The sequence below is a fragment of the Mytilus californianus genome, unplaced genomic scaffold (genome assembly GCF_021869535.1).
Source record: "Mytilus californianus isolate M0D057914Y unplaced genomic scaffold, xbMytCali1.0.p SCAF_24, whole genome shotgun sequence".
NCBI lineage: Eukaryota > Metazoa > Mollusca > Bivalvia > Mytilida > Mytilidae > Mytilus > Mytilus californianus.
Window position 1 is genome coordinate 4729923 of NW_026262673.1, and position 19527 is coordinate 4749449.

Below are 19527 nucleotides of genomic sequence, written 5' to 3' on the forward strand. Positions count from 1 at the left end.
GCCTCTTTGATGCCAAAAGTCATGTGAACCATGTGGACGACTTGAGCGATGTACATGATTCTATAAACCATGTACATGAAGTATGGTTGGTCTGGCACGCATGTCAACTGCTAAAATCTATGCAATGCATTATAGAAACTGCAGTCACTAAAATATTAAAACAACCAGTTGTTAAAATCAAAAGTAACTGGTTTCTTTTGGCAATTTATTATAGAACAGATAGAGCTAAACTTAATCTAAATCAATGAGTAGGACACCAATTAAACTTGACCATAATCATGATAATAAACAATATGTACAATGAACATTGAGTTGTCTCATGAGTATGAAATTATAGGGCGATTATTGAAACCGACATGGTAAAACTGACATATACATTATAGTATATATGCAACAACTTTTTCAGTCCTTTGAGTGACACAGGGACTAAATGTACATATTCTGATGACTTTAATAGACAATTCAATGATAGTAATACTTTACAACTGTACACATTTTGGTTCTTGTAAAAGCAACGCATGATGATGCTATTTAAAATCCATAGGGAGCTCCCTCATTCAAAAACCACACTTGGAATAACCCGGTGAATATGATCATTGTACTTTCCACAGGCAGTTGCAGATAAAGTCATCCTAAAGAGTTTTTCTTTATCCCAGCAATTAAGTCGTCTTTCTTCTTTGGCTTCACAACTGTCTGCTGATAATTTTTTAATGTGGACTATAAATTTTCAATTGGATTTAGATCAGGAGACGATGCTGGTGTTTCGATAACATTGTTTAAGACTCCATTCTCTTCTATCTATTATTTGGTATTTTTTTACCTATGTTTGCGGTCATTGTCCTGCAAATAAATAACAGTACATTAAAGTAAATAGTGATTTTCCAAACACTGGTATTTTTTGTCTTAAAAATCAAAACGTCCCCAAGGCAGTAGAACCCTTGCCAAAGTGGGGCGTCCGTTTGGCTGTGCGGGATGTATCAAGTTTGCAGCCACGTCCAGTCAGAATGGGGACGTTAAATCCGAAGCCTCGTGTAGAATAACAAAAATACCGAACTCCGAAGAAAATTCGAAACGGAAAGTCACTAAACAAATTGCAAAATCAAAAAGCTCAAACACATCAAACGAATGGACAAAACTGTCTTATTCCTGACACAATGTTGTAAAAAATGAAATACGCCTAATGGTATATTCGAATAAATTATGCTCTCCTCTTTAAAAAGCGTGTGCAACTATTGATTGATTGGGGATTGATTTATGCCGCATCAGCTGAGACAACAGACAGATCCAGAAAGACCGATTAGTGAAATGGACTTAATGAAAAAGGGGATAGATGGCCTTAAGAATGTTCTGGGAAACAGATACGATCGTGGGAACCGCGGTTATGGAAAATAAGGATAGAGGTGCAAAATACAAAGATCAAATTGCATTGATATGAGCAAGAACACTCTAAATAAGTTATAATAAGATGAAATATGAAAGAATATTTTCGAATAAAATATAATAGACACAAAAAATTTAAAAAAGGGGGAGATCCACTCCACAAGCGCCTGTGATTAAAATAGCCTCTATCGTTCACCTGTTCAAATAAAATGAATATTAAAACGAAATAAGTTGTCGAGTAGTTTTCAATGGTACAGAAGCATTTTTAACAAGGCAATTTCTCGTCAACAGGTTTTTGACAGATTGCAACCTATAGGTTTCTGTTTGAGTTATTGGCATGGTTTGACCTTATAGGACAAATTTTCAGGAAATCTCAACTATGCAGTCATTGATGCTTTGAAAGATAAGAAACAGGTTCGCTTAGTATGAGATAGCATTAATTGGAAGACAAATGTTCATGACGAGAGGCAAGACAACCATGGTAAAATTTACCATGCTTTTGGATCTGCTGTGATCGTTAAGACTATATCTGTTGACAATTTGAGCAGCATTAAACCTCAAAAATATTTCTATTAAGACCATCAGCATTTCCTTCCTTCGTCAGAAGAATGGAAGAATACCAAGGAGGAATACGCCATACATATGCTTCATATTGCCTTCAAACACATTCCATACTTTAAGCTGTTTGAAAAAGTAATAACAAAACAGATTTTTGGTCCATTTAGTGAGCAATTAAAGAAGACAAACAAGATAGTTCCTTTACCTGTACTACATATAAATGAACAAAAATATGATGTAGTACAGATAATGGATTACTATGAGAATGTCCTACATGACCCTTATGAGAAAGAAGATTTGGACTTGAACAACAATACTCACATTCGTTGCGGGGGTGACCAGTTGACACGTGAGCGATATTCTGGAGCAAAAATATTAAGATCAGGAGCTGCCACACCATCAAATAGATTTGAACATCTATCTCCAATAACTTTTGAACTGTTTCATTTGCAAATGAACTATCTGAAATTGATATTCAAACGTTTGTATAGTGAAGAAGGATTGTAGAAACAAGGCAGATAAGTGTCCTTGGTAATTCAAAAGCCCGGTCCACCTACTTTGTCACTTTTAACACAAACAAGTGACTCCCTCATCAGAAACAGTTGCCAAATCAAATAGGAAAATTGGACGGAAATCTATAGTGACATTATTTCCTGACATTTTACGTTCTGTTGACAGTTATATAAAAGAACATTGGTTGTTAGCTGATCAACGTCGGATATCTGACAAGATCATCTGAAGATACTTTGGATCAAATTGAAAAAAAACTTATAGATGTTGTTTGAAGGAACATGGCTTACATAAAACAGGTCATCATTTGCTTGCACTTCCAAAAAAAAAAAGTTTAAAGCATGAGCTAGTTTCTCATCACAAGTTGATACTACACTTTCATAAACAAAAAAAATAACGATCATTTGATTACTCGTAAGCAACAAAAACGACACAAAATCGTTCTGTACAACAGAATTTGAAGAAAAGAGGCATTGTTATAAAGTTCGATTGATTGATTGATTGATTGTTGGTTGCTTAACGTCCAGTCGCAAATATTTCATGCATATTCAGGACGAGAACAAATTAACAATAAATACAATAGGTAGGTTCTGTAATAAGGGCTTCCGGGATTAAGGTCGGAGAAATTTAGACTGCCACGTGAAATGAGGGTATCATTGGATTGGGACAGAAATTTAGCCTTGCAACAGGTCACCTAAAGACCCCTCAAAGAGTTGTTGCAAGGGTTCTTAACGTGCACAGAGCGTGTCACTCTCTTTACACGAGGCATCGTATTTAACGTCCCCATTCTGACCGGACATGGCTGCAAATTTGTACATCCCGCACAGCCAAACGGACGCCCCACTTTAGCACGGTTTTTTTTCTGCCGGTCGGAGGAAGACCAATGGTGACCATACTTCTATTCCCCAGTCACCATTGGGGGCTATAAAGTTCGATTAGATAATAGTAGGTACATAAATCATTTTAAGATTTCATAATTGTGTCCTTTCATATTGCGTCTAGAGAATGAACGCAAGGTGTGCATGTCAGTGTTTGAGTTCCTATTTTGATCATCATTAGCTGTTACTGTATTACTGAGGAGTTGTCATTCTTGAATCCAAGACAACACGTGACTTTTTTTTTAATTTCAGAATGGAATTCTGCTGCCAATATTCATCTTCATCCATCTTATTCTCTGTCATTAAAAACGATGATTGATTGATTGTTGTTTGCTTTACGCCGCATTAGCACAAAAAGGCTATATCGCGGCGAGAGCTAATTCGAATATTATAACAATTTTAGGTATATTTTTAAAATCAGACAAAAGGTCTTTCAATAAACTAAAATTCTAGACTAAAGCAAATTAATTATTTACAAATAAAAATCAACACTGAGATAACGTGATAAAAATTTAAATCGTTTCAAATATAACAACATTTTTTATATTTTATAATATATTCCAATTTTTTTTAAAAATGAAACAATATTTGTAAATGGAACATTATTAAATAAATCATATATATTATTGACATTGAAATGCTTCTTCCGAATATCAGCAAAGTCAATACAATTAATTAAAACATGTTTAATAGTATACTTGCAGTTGCAAGGTACACATTGTGGTTCATCTTCATTTTTTAAAAGATACTCGTGTGTCACTCTAGTATGACCAATTCGGCATCTAGAAATAACACACTGATCTTTTCTGCACATTAAATTATTAAAAGGTTTACCTAAATTAGGTTTAATTTCATGTAATTTGTTACCATCTCTCTTACTCCATTCATTTTTCAAAATATTAAAAACATATTCTCTAATATTAGATTTAAAATCGGTATATGGTATATTACAGTTAGATAAAGTGTCACCCAGGGCATTCTTTGCCTCAAGGTCTACAGCTGTGTTTCCATGGATTCCAACATAACTCGGCACCCATAGAAATATTATTTCTTTAAGAAGAATTTTTAAATTCCTCATTACATATAAAATTTTGAGAATTGTTGGGTTTTTAATTTTAGTATTTTGTATAGCTTGTAAGCATGAAAGTGAATCAGAACATATAATAAATTTGGATTTATCTGAAGAAGCAATAAATTTCAAAGCCAAAATTATTGCCTCCGCTTCAGCAGTAAAGATGGATGCAGCAGATGGCAAACGGAGAGTTGCAGCTCTGTCCCTGAAGACAGCAGCAGATGCAACTCTGTCACCATCTTTTGATTCATCAGTATAGACAGTTGAAAAATCTGAATAATTGGCTTTAATTTCAGCATAGTGTTGCTGAATTAAAAGAGGATTTGTTTCATTTTTATTGTGTTTACGGAGATCAAATATCATTTTTGGTTTGGGAAGTTCCCATGGAGGACATTTGCAAGTTTCAACTTGAGCAACAGATTTTAAATCAAAAGTAGCTAAATGTGGTTTTAAACGTATACCTAACGGAGGAATTTTGTTTTCATGTTTTGCAAAAATATCTTCATAAATTGGATTACAAACACAGCTGTAGGCAGCATTATCTGAATAGGCTTATAGTTTGACAGCATATTGAAGTCCAAGCTTCAAACGTCTGTCAAAAAGTGAATGCTCATCAGCCTCTACATACAGACTCTCAACTGGTGAGGTTTTAAAGGCGCCAAGACAGAGACGCAAACCCTGGTGATGCACAGCATCGAGAATCTGTATGTAGGACTTCCGTGCAGAGCCATACACTATAGAGCCATAATCTAGTTTAGATCTAACTAGAGATCTATATAAATTAAGTAAAATGTTGCGATCAGCACCCCAGTCGGTGCTGCCGACAACTTTTAAAATAACTTATGCTTTTAAACATCTTGATTTTAACATTTTGATATGGGGTAGAAAGGTTAATTTTTTATCGAAAATTAACCCAAGAAATTTGGTTTCATCAACCATTTTCATTGGGTTTCCGTACAAAGTGAGTTCTGGGTCAAGATGCAATTTCCTTTTGTTACAAAAATGCATCCCGACCGTTTTTGAAGTAGAAAATTTAAAACCATTTTCCGAGGCCCATTTTTCAATTCTTCCAAGAAATAATTGTAATTGTCTTTCTATGTTATTCATATTTTTGCCTCTGTAACATATTAGAAAATTATCAACGTACAATGAACCTTCAATATTACTTTTTAAAACTTCAACAAGGCTGTTGATTTTAAGACTAAATAATGTAACTGATAAAATACTACCCTGAGGGACACCCATCTCTTGATCATACAGATCAGACATGGTTGAATTTACTCTAACATTAAATTGTCTGTTAGACAGAAAATTTGAAATAAAATTTGGCATATTGCCTTTCAACCCCATATCAAACAGATCTTTTAAAATACCATACTTCCATGCAGTATCATAGGCCTTTTCAAGGTCGAAAAAGACCGACACCACATGTTCATTTTTCGCAAAACCATTACGAACAAATGATTCGAAACGAACAAGATGATCAAGAGTACTGCGACCTTGTCGGAATTCACACTGGATATTGGCTAAAAGCCCATTTTATTCCAGGAACCAAACAAGGGGATCATTGACCATCCGTTCTAGTGTTTTACAGACACAACTGGTAAGAGCAATTGGCCGATAATTAATAGGATCCGTGTGATCTTTAATTGGTTTTGGAAAGGCACGACGGTTGCAAGCTTCCAGATTGATGGTAAATCACCAGATTGCCAGATGTAATTCATGAGCTGCAAAAGAGCTTCCAGCGAGGAATCTGGCAAGTGTTTTAAGAGTTGGTAGTGAATATTATCAGGTCCACAAGCTGTATCATGGGCTTTTGACAGAGATGTTTTAAGTTCTTCAAGAGAAAAGAGTTTATTATAATTTTCACCATTTTTTTATTTAAAGTTCAACTTTATTTTTTCTTTTTGTTTTTTAACTTTTTTAAAATCTTCCCTGTAGTTGTTAGAAGAAGCAGATTTCGCAAAAGTTTCACCAAGCTTGTTGGCAATATCCTTTCAGATGTTAATAAATCATTGCCATTTTTTAAATGTTTTGCTGTGGCTTTAGAATTTTTACCTTTGATCTTTTGTATCATGTTCCATACTTTTGTCATCGGAGTGAGACAAATTTCTTCAAAGACGTTCGTCGTGCTTGCCTACAAGTCCGACGTGCCTTAGCGCGAAAAATACGGAAATTACTCAAGTTTTCCGTCGTTGGTTGTTGATTGAACCGTCTTTCAGATTTTTTACGGTCATCTATTGCTTGATCACAAGCGTCATCAAACCATGGTTTGCTGGGATGTTTTGGATTTGCCGAGGTCTTAAGGATTAGTTCTGTCAGCAATTGACGTTAGAACTGTGTTAAAAGTTAAAATTGGATCTTGTACAGTCTCAAACATCTTTGACTGAAGTTCCGCTTTACAGAGATTCTCAAACAAGGGCCAATCCGCCTTGTCAAGTTTCCAACGTGGTACTCTCTGTTGGGCAGAAGTAAAAAGATGTTCAAGTACTATTGGAAAGTGATCACTTCCACATAGATCATCATGAACACGCCATGAATAATCCAGAAGAAGAGAGGGATCGCAAATAGTGATATCAATAGCAGAATAAGACCAGTTTCCAGGATGAAGATAAGTATTAGATCCATCATTAAAAATGCATAATCCTTCTTGAGAGACAAAGTCCTCAATGATCTTACCTTTGGCATTATGAGACTTGCTTCCCCACAAGGGATTGTTGGCATTGAAGTCGCCCATAAGTATAAACGGTGAGGGTAATTGATCAGTGAGATTTTTGAGTTTTGCTTTATCTATAATTGAATTGGGTGGAATATATATAGAACATAATGTAATTATTTTATCTAATGATAACCGAATTGCAACTGCCTGCAGATCCGTGGTGAGTTGGACTGTGCTATGAATGACGTTGTCCTTCACAAAAATGGATGATCCGCCTGCAGCACGTTCATCTACCTTAGAAAATGTGCTATACATGTTGTATCCTTTTAAAGATACATTGTCACTTTCTTTTAGATGAGTTTCTTGAAGACAAAATGCAATAGGTAAAAAAGTCTGAACTAGAAGCGTTAACTCGAGAAGATTTATTTTAAGACCTCGGCAATTCCATTGGATGATATTAGTCATGATTTGTTAATAGACGGGCGAATGCTATCGAGTTTGCCAGCATTCTTATTTCGCTCACCCCGAGATTGTGATCTTTCGGGTGGCGCAACACTTTCGATTTCAATTTCTGATTCGTCGTTAAGTCTTGAAAATCTGTTGTGTGAGGAGAGTCGTCGATCTCCAGGACCACACGCAGCTGGTTTTACTCCGCCTCGACCCCTACCCCGCGACCTCGAATCAGAAGACTTCTGAGAGGATGTATTTGCTGGCTTCTTTGGGACATCCTTCTGTTCTGGAGAACGAAGAGGAGACGGGGCTTTAGTAGACTTTGTACTGGATGCAGAAGATAAACTAGTTTTATTAGATGCAGTGAAGGAGGACTATTGGAGATGGAAGAATCATCTATGTCACTGGGCAGATCCCAGACAGATTCACCGCCCTAACTGTCTGATTTAACTGCATCTTTTTTATTTGATTTCTTTTTTTCATTTTTTTTAGATGATGACATTGAGCTCTGTAAGGAAGATTGAGTTGACTGAGTACTGGTTTTAGAACACTTACCACGACATTGTTTGCTTCCATGACCAAACTTTTGACAAGTGAAGCATCGAATTGGGTTAGGGATAAACCTGTCAACTCTGATTCCGAAGCAACCTAAAGTAATAGATGGAGGGGGAGTTCAAGTTCTAAAGGTCAAAAGATATGTATTTAATTTGATTATATTTCCATTCTTTTTTATTTGAAATCTAGCATCAGTTACACCTTGGCTTGAAAGTTCCTCACAGATTTCTTCCACGGTAAGGTCACCAAGGTATTGACTTCTGTCTCGAATGATCCCCTTACAGCTGTTCAAACTGTTGTGAGGAGAGGCAGAAACAGGAAAGTTTGTAATTGTTGTCATTGTAAGCAAATTTGTTGATTGACTTTTGTTGGAACATTCAACCAACAAATTGCCTGATCTTATTTTTGAAACTTTTTTTACAGTACCAGCAACGCTTTGAATTTGTTTGTGAATCACAAAGGGAGATATTTTGGACATTGGTTTTTCATCTGTTCCTTTTATTACAATAAATCTGGGCCAACTGTCATCTTCCTGACAGGGCACTGAATCATCACATTTTCTTTTTTTATGTATTAAAGCTAATTTAGAGGGTTGGTTTTGTTGTGCCATAGGAATTGAGAAAGATTCACCACTGTTGTCATCCACCCACCTCGGAGTGCCTACAAGGGCGATGCTGTGCTTCCGTGGCGAGCCGGGGTCAAGTGCTAATGCTGAAAACGAGCTCCAAGTATAACATGTATAACATAGCTGGTCCCGAAAATTAGCACCCAAGATCCACTGCGGGAAGCACCAGATGTTCCAAGAATAGTATACTCAAGCAGAGCGTATCCATCAAGCGAAATAGAAAGCGTACCACTTGATTGACCCATGAGCCATCGCCTTCTTCAGTTATCCGAAATATAAATAGCTTAATTTAAAACACATGTGTATATAATGAAAATTGTTACAAGAAAGCTTATTGTTGAGGATTAACTGAAGGGCTCGACATGACCAGCCGATTGATCGAACCGGGTCCATCCGACCTCCCGTTTAGATGATATAGGAGCCAAAGCAGCTTATTGAACTCTAGTCTCGTCCGTCCGGGTATTTTCTGACCGTAAGGAGTCTGGCTACAGCCCTCATCCGCAAGGATCTCGTCAACCACCGACACGGGTAGCAACCCACGGCCAACGGGTTGGAGAGCCTATTTTATTCAAAACACCGGGCAACTCGTACGATGTTCGGATCACTTTAGTCTGGTCTCTACCCTTTAACCTGTCCAGCATGGGTAACCCTACCAGGAGACGAAGCTCCAGCTGGCATAGCTCTTGGGGTCACTGAGACACGCAAGCCCCCCGACCACGGCAAGGATAGCGATCCAGGGGGGGGCATTAAAAACGATGATTTCTTGTCTTGACAGGTCAAAACTAAGGTCATACTCAGTTTAAATGTACTTGTAGGGAACAAAATAAAACGTGTATTTTGGATTTAAATTATGTTTTTCGATCTCATTTAAGTCGTTAACCCTCCATGATCCTGAAAATGTCATGGCGGGTCACATATGTCTTAAGCGCCTGCTTAAATTGAAAATCACTCTGACTTCATATATAAAGTCATAAAATTTCTACACTAAAAACAGAAAATTTAATTTACAATGTCTGACTGAGAGCAGGATCATTTAAAAAGAGGGAGATAGCAATGATTTTCAGCTTAGCTATATCTTTCCGTTAAATATGTTAAAATGGGATTTTAAATTCAGCACATTTTGTTTTTCAAACTTTTTTTCATGTTTTGAGCGTAAATGAGGAAGGTTATATATTCGTAAATTCTTACGCAAGAAAATTATATACATTATTATATCCTTTAGTTGAACAAATCCTCTGCAAGATGAAAATATTCAAGATTCTGTGTGCCATATTGATGATGGCAATAGCAGTTTTAGCAGGAACAGCTAGTGGAATACCACCACCCGGACGGCTTGAATTTAACAGTATATAAAGAGATGTTAATGACATCACTTTGGATAAATTTACTATTTCCCATACTTAATACTAGATCGACAAAGCTTTTTCTGATTTTATCGAAACTTTATTGCATAAAAGAAAAAGCTTAAACGGATCGACCCAATTCTAATTCAAAATTTTGATCTTTCATATATTTAAATTTGGAACTTTGTAAGTAGTTTTCATAGTAATTTCATTTATAGTTTATTCAAAAAACAAGTTTTAACTGTAGTTCATGTTAACATTTTGTCCCGTGGAGGGTTAAAGACTGTGCCCTCTCGATATCGTTTGGTTAGTTTTGTAGTTGGGTAACTGTATCATGGGCGTACAACCCCCACATCTCATTTTATTCACCATAGAGATAATCTGGTTCAAAATGAAAACAACAGATGTATAGTTTGCTAGAAAAAAAATGTAAAACAATTTTTTTTTTGACTAGCTGCTACGTTTTGCAACTTTAGGTAGACGTCTTTAACCATTTGACTAGTGACACCGCCTACAAAATCCCCGGCAGAGATCACCATGAACAGGAGAAAAGATTCTAGGTGAAACAGAAGCAACGATTTCTATTTTTGTTATTTATTTGATGGAATGCCAGTTAAAAAGAGCAGTGGCTATATTAATTCCATCTTAGGAAACATACGAAAAGTAAAAATGTATAATGTACGGTTTGCCGATTACGTCCACCAAATTTGGTTAAAAAGGATTTTTCTTCTTAGTCAATTGGTAAATTGTGTACCTTCGTTTTTTTCACAAGAGCCTTAAAACAAACTATCAATATTAAGGTGAAACACATATGTATTTATTTGGACCTAAACAATGACGAATTTCTACACTTAACAGAACCATGTCAATCGCTTAAACAAATTATACCAATTTCGATATTTTGGTTATCCTGCGTTAATTTCATTGTAGATCGTTTGACTTACAATATAGATTCAAACACCTTATTTGCCTATTATTTGCTCATTTGAAAAGAACTGAGGCAATCGTTCTGGGAAGTAACCAACTTAACCAAACTATGACAAAATTACTGTACTAAACACTGTATGACGACGATTCTACCTGTAATGATAGTTTTCAGTCCGATCATTTGTTCGTCCATTCCTGCGTCCGTCCCGAATCAGGTTGAAATTTTTGATGAAGGTAGTTTAGGATGAAGTTTAAGTCGCATCAACTTGAAACTTAAGGCATGTACATGCCAGTGGAATATCCAGTGAACGAAAACAAAAGAAAATTCACTTTTCTTATGATAGAGTAGAGAAAGTCAATAATAAAACAAGGCCGGTGAAGATACTGATCAAAAGTTATTTGTAAGTAATAACTATACATGTTAAAGAAATTATTTGTTAAACTGTGTTATTAGAAATATACATGCAAATACACGATGTTTTATGTTCAGTATTTATCGAGATAATTGCTTTAGAAGCTTGTGAAAATGCAATTTGAAAACTGCCAATCTTTGCTGCATATTGATAAATTAAATTGGAAAAAATCATGAACATATAAAATCGAGTCACTAAATTTCTGAGTGTTCCAAAAAGTCCTTAGCATGTTACAATTTCCCAAAGTATGCTTATTTTGTCACACCTAAGTTATCGATCACACCTGTCTGACCTGTAACGTCTATGTTATATAGGCACCTACGTTTTAATGTATTTATATTGTGTCTTAGATCAAACTTATTCGTTCAGTGTATGTTTACTTGTTTTTGTTTTAATGTATTTTTGATCGAGTTAAGACATTTCAATTGATATTTTATAGCGTGTCTTTTTATGTTGTAATGTTACACTACTGTCTCAGGTTAGGGTGAAGGTTGGCGCATGTTAAAACATTTAAACCCGCTGCATTTTTATGCACATGTCCTAAGTCGGGAACCTGTTGTTCACTGGTTGTCGTTTGTTTGTGTGGTTCATAGATGTTTCTCGTTTTTATATAGATTAGACCGTTGGTTTTTCTGTTTGAATTGTTTTACAATAGTCATTTTGTGGCTCTTTATAGCTTGATTTTCGGTCTGAGCCAAGGCTCCGTGTTGAAGGCCATACTTTGTTGTATAATTGTTAACTTTTTATACATTGTTACTTGGATGGAGAGTTGTCTCATTGGCACTCATACCACATCTTATTTATATTGATCCAGTCTTCATGGTACATTAAACCAGAGGCGGATTCAGCCATTTTTAAAAGGGGAGATTTCAACCATTTGTTCCTATTCAAAAGCATTGATCGTCAAAAAAGTGGGGTTCCAACCCCCCAGAATCCCCCCCCCCCCCCCCCCTTCTTTTTGGATCCGCCACTGCATTAAACATGAAAAAAGGATAGTATGAAAACAGTCCATGACAGGATTAAAAGTTTTTGTTGGAGGAAGTTTAAGGTGTCTGATAGTAAATCATACGCAGCTAGTTTGAAATCTTAATTTTATTATGCCCGACCTACGATAGTAGATGGGCTTAATGTGTTTCATGATCTAAACTATTCAGATAGTCACTCTGAGCACTTTTAAGTTGTAACAGGGCCTCTAACTCTGCCATTTGCTTCCGAATTTCAATCTCTATTTCCAGACATTTCAATCTAATTCGTTTTGTTTCAAGTTCTGTACAGATGACTGTTGTGGAGACGGACTTCTACGTGGAGACGCCTGCACAGATAAACGTCTTTGAGTAGACGGTTTGTCACTAACATGAACTTGATCGAAGCATTCATCAAAGTCTGAAAGTAGTTCCTTAATTGAGTCAATGTTTTTGTCCAATGATTTTTCGTTATCATCCCGACTGTCACAAAATGACTGTAACCTGGCTTAACACGTATTTCCTTAGCTTGATTCATGTTTGCTGTTGCTGTATGAGATCTGTTACTGTGATGTTACATGACTCAAAATCAAGAAAACTAGAAATTGTGTATGTTTTATTCATCCTTCTACTTGAGGGTAAAAGACTACAAAAAATGAAAATAACAAACAAATCAATCAGAAGTCAATATAAGTTAAATATAATCACAAATAAATATCAAAACAGTAAAATATTAAGAATGTCACTTAATTTTCAATAGTAAACATTATGACGATTAGCACATTCTTTACAGTCACTATTACAAAAATCCTACATGACTCGATTTGACCGATTCGCACATTACAGACAGTGAACTGAACAACACATAATTTTCATGTTTATACTTAATAATCAGTAAAAATTCTTATGTAAACTTTATCTACCAATAGTTGTATAATAAAAAAATATATAAAAAGAACTTACTCTATGATGCTTCAAACCAGCAAAAATGAGTATAATTGGCACGGTGATTTTGACAGGAAATGTGTGACATTACAAATATGCTAAAAAAGGAAACAGATCCGGAATCGGTTTCGGTAACACAACAGTGCCTGTCCCAAGTCAGGAGCCTGTAGTTCAGTGGTTATCGTTTGTTGCTGTGATACATATTTGTTTTTCGTTCATTTATTTGTACATTAATTAGGCTGATAGTTTTCTGAATGAGGTCTGTTTGGCGCCATTTGTTAGCTAAGTGAGTCTTAAATTTTCCTTGTAGCCTATTCAGTTTATTAACATTATCTTATTTTCTTTGGTGGGGAATATCTACACATGGAGGAACAGATGATTGTAGTCGGCTTATTACATTTGTGAAAGTAGATACAAATAAACTCATCATAGATACCAGGATTGAAATTTTGTGTTTACGCCAGACGCGCGTTTCGTCTACAAAAGACTCATCAGTGACGCTCGAATAAAAAAAAGTTAAAAAGGCCAAATAAAGTACGAAGTTGAAGAGCATTGACGAGCAAAAATTCCTAAAGGTTTTGCCAAATACAGCTAAGGTAATCTATTCCTGAGGTAGAAAAGCCTAGTATTTCAAAAACTCACTTATAAGGCAACAACAGTATTGAGCCAGTTTGTTGATGCTTGTATGCAGTATGATGTTCCTTCTAGGGTTTGATCTGTTTTATCTGATTGGAGATAGAGGACTGTTAGATGTTGACAAACATTTCACATTTTGGCGTTACAAACTGTTTATACGCCAATAATAATGATATGGATTGAATCCAGTAGACTTCCACATATAAGAAGATACCAATCATCAACTTGAATTGTTAAATGCAGGACAGATTGAGGTTGTTACACTAGAAAACCTGCTTCTGTAATAACAGATGTTGCATATAAAATATGTTTGAAGATTATGACAGAGATTGGGCTCATGTCATAGTGTATTGTAAGGTCATCTTCTATGGTACACAAAACATAAACTTGAGGTGCTGCACCTATGTTCCCTTTGTTAGAAGCCTATGTTAAAAGATGAAAAAATTATGAACCAGAAGCAAAAAATGTCAAAAGATAATGTATTAGTATTTTGATCAAGTATTTTGACCATGAGGTCAACGTTCAAGTACAAATGAAGGTCATGATGACATGCGAGACACCTTCATGCCTAGTCATAAAGCAGTGTCAAAAATTGTGGCATGGACACCATAGAAGTAGATGAAGCAGTTGAAGAAATGATTTTATAACATAATGTTCTCATAGTCAAAGGGGAGACAGAATTATTCTGAGTTAAATGTTTTACTATCAGATTGACATGTCAAATATGCAGCATAGTAGGGTTCACAGTTGCCTTTTTTCAAGGTAGAAACCCCCAAATGGTGACTGGGGAATAGAACTATGGACACGATTGGTCTTCCTTCGATCGGATGATAAAATACCTAACCAGGAGAAAAGAAAAATATATTTTAAGCAAATAATCACAGACTTCATAATACAAATGATAAGAGAACAAGTCTTCATATCCAAACCTTAACGTTTTAATAGGTACCAACCTTCACCCTTACCTGAAACAATAGTGTAACATCACAACATAGAAAGACACACTATAAAATATCAATTGAAATGGCTTAACTCAATCAAAAGACATGAAAACAAACAAGTGAATATACACTGAACGAATAAATTTGATCTATGACATAATGTAAATACAAAATCTATAAAATAAGGATTGAGATAATAAACAATTTCAGAAAGTCAACCTTACCTTCAACAAAATGCCGCCATATACATGATATAACGATGTAGACCTTGAACAAAATGCCTAAATGAAAATAATTTTGAAGAGTAATGGAGAACGGAAATATTTTTTACAAAATAAATAATTTTGTTGTTCATAGTACGAGAGCGAAGTGAAAATTTATAGTCATACCAGAAGTGAAAATTTATAGTCATACCAAACAATTATCTAAGCTGGTATGTATTACAAATAGAGAGACGAGATATAACTTTAAATAAGTACACATTAAATGAAAAAAAGCATTACAAATTATATCAACAGGTCAAACTAACATGAAAGTACGATTTGGGAGTACTCGCAGTTACTGAAAGCTAGTTAAAAGCCAAAAACAATTAATAATAATAAATTATGCATCAGGGAATAAAATCATCTAAAACACATCCCATGGAATTAGTACTTTAACGTCATGGACAGTCAAAGAAGATTGATTGTTGGTTGCTTAACGTCCAGTGGCAAATATTTCATGCATATTCATGACGAGAAAAAATAAACAATAAATACAATAGGTAGGTTCTGTAATAGAGGCGTCCGGGATTAAGGTCGGAGAAATTTGGACTGCCACGGGAAATGAGGGTATATTGGATAGGGACAGAAATTTAGTCTTGCAACAGGTCACCTACGGACCCCTCAAAGTGTTGTTGCAAGGGTTCTTAACGTGCAAAGAGCGTGGCACTCTCTTTACACGAGGCATCGGATTTAACGTCCCCATTCTGACCGGACGTGGCTGCAAATTTGTACATCCCGCACAGCCAAACGGACGCCCTACTTTGGCAAGGGTTTTACTGCCGGTCGGAGGAAGACCAATGGTGACCATACTTCTATTCCCCAGTCACCCAGTCATGGACAGTGAAAGAAGACATGACTTGTGCAATGCCAAAAAATAAAAGTATCGACAGGCAGTAGGATAATTTGGAGTTAAGTTCTATATAAAAAAAGAACGTGAGTGTGTATTTATTTATCCCGTTTGAAAAGAATACAAATTTAGTTACGTTTTAATTTGCTGATGAAAAAATCGATATTTTTGCCGAAGTAAAATTGAGAATGAAAATGGGGAATATGTCAAAGAGACAACAACCCGACCAAAGAGCACACAACAGCCGAAGGCCACCAATGGGTCTTCAACGCAGCGAGAAAATCCCGCACCCTGAGGTGGCCCCTAAATAAAATAAACTATATTCAAAGATCTAATTACAACTTTGGTAAGATAACCTTTACTAATAAGTTTGTGTTAAGGTTCGATGAGTTAACACAGATCACATAATGATTTCCGCGCTTTAAGTACAATATTACCGTAAAATTTAGGATGTGAAATAAAATTGAGAATGGAAATGGGGAATGTGTCAAAGAGACAACAACCCGACCAATGATCAGAAAACAGCCGAAGGCCACCAATGGGTCTTTAAATAAGTTTTCTACAGGTACAGTTAAATTTACTAATCAAATCTTTGTATCGATGAAAGAATTTAGTTAAAAGTTTTAAGTAATTTATGGTAACGAAATCCCTGACTTAATAATTTAACAGTGATGCATTGCCTACGTTCGTTAAAATCTATGACATCACTACACACACGGGCATAACGAACGAGTCGGGATATATAAACACTGCATGATGGAGCCAAAGGAACATCGCCGTGTAAAAAAGGAAAATTAACAATAAGGAATGAATATTCATCTCTTTTGTCGTAAATTTTAGTATGGAGTTTCCCTTTAGAAATTGAAATGTCTAAATCTAGAAAAGGACAACTACTGGTGTTCATGTTAGATTTAGTTGGAGCAAGTTCCTTTGGGTAAATTTCGGTAGTATATTTAGAGAACTCTGGATTTTTTAACGAAAAAAATATCATCAAGATAACGGTAGGTATTGTTGAAGGTATCAACCAAATGTAACAATGACGTGGGTTTACTGAGTTTGGTAATATGAGATTCATAGCAATACAGGAATAAATCTGCTATTAAAGGGGCGCAGTTAGTGCTCATAGGAATACCTACTACTTGTCGATACACTTTATCGCCGAAACGTACATACATATTGTCCAATGGAAATTTTAAAGCTTCAATCATATCTTCACATTTCCAGTAAGTGTATCTGGCATACTTTCCTTTTTCATTACAGAAAAAGGCTTTAAACGAGTTACAGCAAATAAATTTGCAGAGATTTTTCAAAAGACCATTTAATTAAATATGAAAACTTTTTCTTGATAAGATTGTGTGGAAGTGTAGTGTAGAAAAACCATAACTGTCAACAGAATTGAATTAAAAGGACCATCAAAAGCATGTATTGTATCTAAAACCTCTAAAGAATTTTTAACACTCCAAAAATAATTAATACCATTATTTTCATAAGCTTAATTACAAAAGTTAGTAACAAGTTCTTTGATAGTAGTAAGGGAGGTAGTTAAAAGCACTGATAGATTAGTAGTAGAACACTCACCAGATGCGGAGATGAAACAGAAAAGTAGAATCTGTTTCAAAGGAAGGAATACCTGGCGAATGCTTTCCAGTTCACGAGATTAAAACAAATAATTACAATAACTGTTTTCAATATTACCAACGTATACAAGAATTCATTTATAAAACCTTGCTTTGGACAAATTTCCAGTTGCTTCAAGACTGGTTTCTAACCGTACCTTTAAAAATGGAAGCGATCTTATCATCCTAATTTTTCAACTCCAAACGTCCAAGAAAAACCGACCGACAAAATATTGAAGCTTCATGAGAATGGACTGAATATTCTGAATAAAAATTACACGGGTTCAGTATAGCCTATGAACACTGAAGAACTTGTAAAATTATCACTCAGTGAAGACAGTATTTAACATAAACTCACACAGTGGAACAAGTTATAATTTAAAGACAGCAGGGCGATGGCTTCGGAAAGAAGCAGATTCTGATTGATTGATTGTTGGTTGCTTAACGTCCAGTGGCAAATATTTCATGCATATTCAGGACGAGGACAAGTTCACAATAAATACAATAGGTAGGTTCTGTAATAGATTAAGGGATTACGGTAGGAGAAATTTAGACTGCCACGGGAAATGAGGGTATATTGGATAGGGACAGAAATTTAGCCTTGCAACAGGTCACCTACGGACCCCTCAAAGAGTTGTTGCAAGGGTTCTTAACGTGCAAAGAGGGTGGCACTCTCTTTACACGAGGCATCGGATTTAACGTCCCCATTCTGACCGGACGTGGCTGCAAATTTGTACGTCCCGCACAGCCAAACGGACGCCCCACTTTAGCACGGGTTTTACTGGCGGTCGGAGGAAGACCAATGGTGACCATACTTCTATTCCCCAGTCACCCTTGGGGGGGGGGGGGGGGGGGGGGAAGCAGATTCTGACAAGGTTTACTACAATGCATAAAGAAAGAAACCCCATCTTCCATACATATATACAAAGGACGAGGAACCAATGGAGCTCAACATTACAACGAGAGATTGTCATGCTATCATTAAATACGATTGCGAACACATGATTATCCAGATCCAGGAAAGAACCGAACGTATCAATTATGCACATTACCAATTACACTCAAAGGTCTTCCTATAGATTCAAATATCACAAAACTTGCATTCGAATGACTGCGACAATGATTTGAACTGCAATTGCTTCAACCGCAGTGGAATGTCAAAAGAAGATGAACATTTACATCATCTGCTAAACTTGACGGATGAAGAAAGTAAAATGATGTACAAGTTCAAAAGCCAACTGAATTGGGAATTCTCCTTACAATTTGGTAAATCTAATAACGCAGCAGTTATTTCAATCTCCCATCAAAAAGATTAAAGATAGTGATGAACAAGACATCGATGATACAAATGACAAAAACATAGATTAACACAACAAGACTGCAGATATATAACACTTGACACAGGTAATTATAATTTATGTTTGTCGTTGTCTGCCTTTTAAATGAAAACATTTACGTTATTGATATTTACCCTGCTCAACATTAAAAAAGGAATCACAAAATCAGTGTTTAAATCAAGATCAACATTATGCTCACACGAATTACGTGTCCTCTCTCTAAGATGGTATTACTGTTTTCTCCTTTCACTTTTGTCAATAATTTTGTCGTTGCAAGTATCTGAAATTGTACACGCCTGTTTATATAATGAGGACACCAGCGTAAACATGCCATCCACATAATTTAAAGCTGAGAACACATGCAAGCACCAATATTTCTTCATTAAATGGCTCAAACATGGATCCCTGATTGTTTTTGTTTTTTTCTTTCATTGCACTTTTGTTTTTGTTTTTTCTTTTTCTGTTTCATTAGAGTCTGGTGCTTTGAAAGGCATTTAGTTTATGGACACAGGATTATTTTCCTTTATGCACATTCTCAGGTTGTGTACTGCAACTGTAGAAAGTTTCATCAATATCTATCAAGCTGTTAAGGAGGAGTTATGCTCACGAG